Genomic DNA, 5,119 nt, shown 5'->3' on the forward strand with positions numbered 1-5,119 from the left:
CAGGACGTCCAGAACCACAGGGGCCTGTTGGTGATGGACATCACCCAGAAAGAGGAGAGGGCCCCTGGTTGGACAACTGGACAGCTGGACACTCCCTGGCCCAGCGGACTCAGTGGATCACTTGGGAATGACACGGCTGGTCACCAGTGACATGACACAAGAGGCACACACACACACACACATAGGGTTTGGTTGTTCTGTTTATTGGGTTTGCATGGTACATATTTACATATGCATTATTTCATTTACAGGTTAAAAAAATAATTCAGCCAATTATACATTATTTTGAAATGTGATTTCTACATTATCTTGGCCATGATAGAATGCAGCATAAATAAAATAGAATAAATAAAATATCTCAGTGAATTTAAGAGTGAAATAAAGTGAAATTGTTCATATGAATTTACTCTACATTTATGATATAACAATATGACAACGTTTAAAAGAGAATGACTGCAGGAGAGATACTTTGAGATGTCCCTGAGCTTACGTTTCAAAATGTCTTGAGGTGTTTGGAAGATTAGGCCTATGGATTATACCCCCCAAAAATCGAAAAAGCTAAATATCATCCTACATAACAAATATCATCCTACATAACAACTACCCTTCCTTCATGTAACATAGAACTAGTATGAAAAAACATATTATATCATCATGTAAATTAGGTCATTACAACTTTACAGAAAATTAATCATCATTCTACACCACCATATCCATTGGTAGTCGCCAAGTTCATCAAATAAACTATTTCACTTCTACTAGTCTGAGAGGATTTTTTCTCTTATGTCCCCTGATAATCTGTTTATCCCTAAGTGTCACGTTACATTTGCAAAGCAGCTGGAGGGACCAGTGGTGTCTTGTACGGAGGGCTTCAGCGTGATTAGCCCGGCTCGTATTTGGCGGGCACTCAGACTTGTCAAATCCTTTGATCTGAACTGTCTCCATAATCACTTCAAAAAGTCTTCCTGCCTGAGACCGTGAGGGCTTTACAAATGTGGCTCCTTACTCTCTCTCTCTCTCTCTCTCTCTCTCTCTCTCTCTCTCTCTCTCTCTCTCTCTCTCTCTCTCTCTCTCTCTGTCTCTATCTCTCTATCTCTATCTCTGTCTCTCTCTCTCTAAATCTCTCTCTCTCTCTCTCTCCCTGTCTCTCTCTCTCACACACACACAGATGGACTATACGAATATGACCACAATGGAAAGAGACAATGGCTTCCTGTGAGAATATTTCTATTATCCTGCCTCTGTACCTGGTCATCTCCAGCACTGTCTTTGTGAGTCTGTGTTTGAGCCCTCTCTGCACATTATACTCACCAGGAACACAAGCGGTGTATGGGGAGAAAAATACCCTCTACTTTTCGCTCTTAACAATAGCATTTGCATATTTTTATAGTCTCTCAAAGAAAACAGCCTGGAGCGTGAATACTCCAGCAGTGGTGCAGCAGCGCGGAGGAAGCGGAAGCCGGGGAGACGCTTGTGTTGTGTGTCCGCTGCTGGGGTGGGGAGAGGAGGGGAGAGAACACACACTGAGGCCCTTACCTCTGGAGGAGGGGGTTGGAGGGTGGGGGGCATGGGGCATGGGGCCAAGGGGCGGGGGCGGATGGGTGGCGAGGGCAGGGGACCCTGGTGCTCCTGCGTAGAAAGAAAGAGAGAGAGAGAAAGAGAGAGGGGGGAGGGAGGGAGGGAGGGAGAGAGAGAGGCTCACATTAAAATCTGATCAAAATCAGATGAGAAGAAGCAGCACATCTTTAACTGGAAAATATTTTCTAAATAAAAGAAGTCCATTATTCAAGCGTTCAGCAACACCCCATTAGGTTCGCTAGGTTACGATAGCATCTCTCCACAAACCGTGCTAAGCTAAACTATTAAACTATGTTAATGTCTTGGCTGTTTGTGGAAACCTGAATTGCTCAGTGTGTGTTATTCTTGGCTAAGCCACAGTGGTGGTCTGGCCAGATTTATTAGTAATGTTGCATACATCATAGAATAGAAACTCAATAGACTAAGAAGTTTCCAACAAACATATTTCACCTTGCGTCTTATACACAAATAACGTCCCCAATTGGCTGGTATTTCAGAAATAAACAATAACAGGTTAGTGTGTGTGTGTGTGTGTGTGTGTGTGTGTGTGTGTGTGTGTGTGTGTGTGTGTGTGTGTGTGTGTGTGTGTGTGTGTGTGTGTGTGTGTGTGTGTGTGTGTGTGTGTGTGTGTGTGTGTGTGTGTGTGTGTGTGTAGTCCAGTCCAGGAATAGCATCAGAGCAGTGCTTGGTTAAACAGTAACACTGCCGAGGTCAACAAAGTGTTTTACAACGTGAGCTGCTCAAGCGCTCCAAAAATAAAGCATTTTCATTCTTGCTTTGAGAATACATTTCCCAGCATGCAGTAATATATCTGCACATTTAGTGGCCTACATCTAGGACATGGTAAGAGACAGAGACAGGCAGACTGGAGGAGGCCTGTCCTGCCTGCTGGGAGGAGAAAGAGGACTTATACAACATTATGTAAATATACTAATGTCATATACATTCTGGGGTTTAAGGAACTAATAACTAGTCTGGGAAGTAGTATAAACATAGTATAAGTTATTTTGCAAGTATTTGTATCATAACATTGCTGCCTAATGAAAACCTGGTAACTCTATTTTTGTCAATTTTTTTAAAACATTTATTAAATGCAGGAACAATGTACCCAGAACATTCTAGGACTTTAGAACCAAGAACATTTATTCAAAATAGCTTTTGAAGTTTCATAATTGTATGCTCGTTAATAGGAAAATATGTTCCTTTTTTTTCCATTTCCTGAAAGGTTTCTGTTTTGAAGATGAGGTTTTCATCAGACAGCGACAATAAGCTCCCCCTGTTCATGAGGTTATAGTAATAGAACAACTAACTGGGCAACTCTTTACATCTAGTAAATTGTGTGGGGTAAATGTCATTTAATTCAGGATACGTTAGGCCTACCTGATATAGAGGTAGTTTTAGAAGTAGAGTTAGTCACACGTAAGTACACTTCTTGTTATAAAAATCAAGCAAAGCCTGACTCCAGTATCAAACTACAATACTGCTAAAACATAGCCTTTGACACAAAAGCGTATACTTTTAATCTTAATAAAGAAATCAGGAAATAGTCCTTGAGTGTTGTTGCAGTTACTGTAATATGGGTGGATGGCTGCAGTACTGTTGTATGAGCCACAGGAGTCTAATCATGAAACACAGGAGTTATAGGAAATCAACCAGGTTTCCATGTAATACTAGTTCCCAACCAGGCTGGAAGCCATCAGTCAAAGAAGCAGAGAGACTGTCCAGCCTGACAATAAGGACTCAGCTCTCCTCTCCTAGCCAGAGATGTGCAGTCAGAGATGTGCATTGCAGTAGGGCTGAGTAATGTCTGGTGGTCATGCGCTCAGAGGGTCACAACCCTGCATGCAGCACTCTCAAAGACGCTTTTGTGATGCTGCTGGTGAACGCACACGCCCGGACAGGGAGGGAGAGGGGAGGAGAGTGCGTGCGTGCGTGCGCGTGTGTCTGTGTGTGTGTGTGTGTGTGTGTGTGTGTGTGTGTGTGTGTGTGTGTGTGTGTGTGTGTGTGTGTGTGTGTGTGTGTGTGTGTGTGTGTGTGTGTGTGTGTGTGTGTGTGTGTGTGTGCGTGCGTGCGTGCGTGCGTGCGTGCGTGCGTGCGTGCGTGCGTGCGTGTGTGTGTATGTGTGTGTGTATGTAAACCCATTTACAAACGAATGGGTCTGACTCCATAGGAACAGGGCCAGGGCCATAAGAGCGCAACACATAATACCCACATGAATCAGACTTCCCACCAGAACGTGACCACACAAGCTCATATGAATAGCACATGTCACGCACAGTCAACAATATCAACTACCCAGAGTCAGTACAAGTCTGGTGTCTTTTTGTGAATGCTATAACACAAAATAATACGCAAATATGGCAGCACTACAGCAACTGAATGTCTACCAGTATATGTTTTTATATATTGTATTAGTAGTTTCTCGTGAATCTAGCCTAGGGTCCCACTAAATCTATGTAGTTTCCGCTCATTTGATAAGCATAATAGTCATTTGATAAGCATCATAGTCATCTGATAAGCATCATAGTCATGTGATAAGCATCATAGTCATGTGATAAGCATCATATGGTGCTAGTATTGTCCATCTCTCATGTTAACCATTCAGCTGATGAGACTCTGAGGCCAGGCCTAGACAGCCCCTCTGATACCTCCACTCACTCCACGCACTCCCAGAAGATGTATGTGTGTGTGTGTGTGTGTGTGTGTGTGTGTGTGTGTGTGTGTGTGTGTGTGTGTGTGTGTGTGTGTGTGTGTGTATGTGTGTGTGTGTGTGTGTAAGCACATCGGTGTGTGTGTGTGTTAGCGCACATGTGTGTGTCTGCATGCGGTGGTGTCAGGATTGCATTCTGGCAACGCGGCAATGAGGCCATCATTTATCCCTGATTGGAAAGAAGGCAGGAGTGCTGAATTTGTGTTACAATGCAGCCGCGCCATAAAGAGAGGCCACATTTCCTCCCCATTTCCCTCATGAATATCAAACACTGAAACCGTGCCATAGCACGCCACAACAACACATAAGAAAAATTACAGCTCTGTTATTTTATTTGTATTACCTTTAATAGGCAGCATATTGGGGGGAGTATTTATTGCTGTGTCAAGGCCAGGCTTTCCTCTAAACATTCTCTGATTTATTAGACAGTCGTCTTTAGCCAAATTGTGAAGAGATGAAATTGATGTTTTTTGCCTGCTTGTGGTGTTGCAACGTTTGCTTAGTTTTGAATCGACTACCATTAAGGGCCCGAATCTACATGAGTCTTGAGCCATGTGCTAACTAGACGTGTCTCCATCGTAGGCCCAGCACAGCTCACATCACAGACGTGTGCTAGGCTTACAGCTCTGTTCCACGTGGACGGAGGCCCAGCAGACAAGAGGTTGCATGGGTATATTTGTACAACTCTATCCTGAGTGAACCATCCACTGTGTTCTGATACTTTCGTGATTGTATGTCTCTATCCGATCTAGGAACACGGCTCAATCCAATTATGTTGTTTGGGGCCTTTCAAAGCAGCTTCCTACCTCGGCCGTTGGTAACTTTGTAAAA

This window comes from Coregonus lavaretus (assembly GCF_964263955.1).
Source record: "Coregonus lavaretus genome assembly, chromosome: 35".
Taxonomy (NCBI): Eukaryota; Metazoa; Chordata; class Actinopteri; order Salmoniformes; family Salmonidae; genus Coregonus; species Coregonus lavaretus.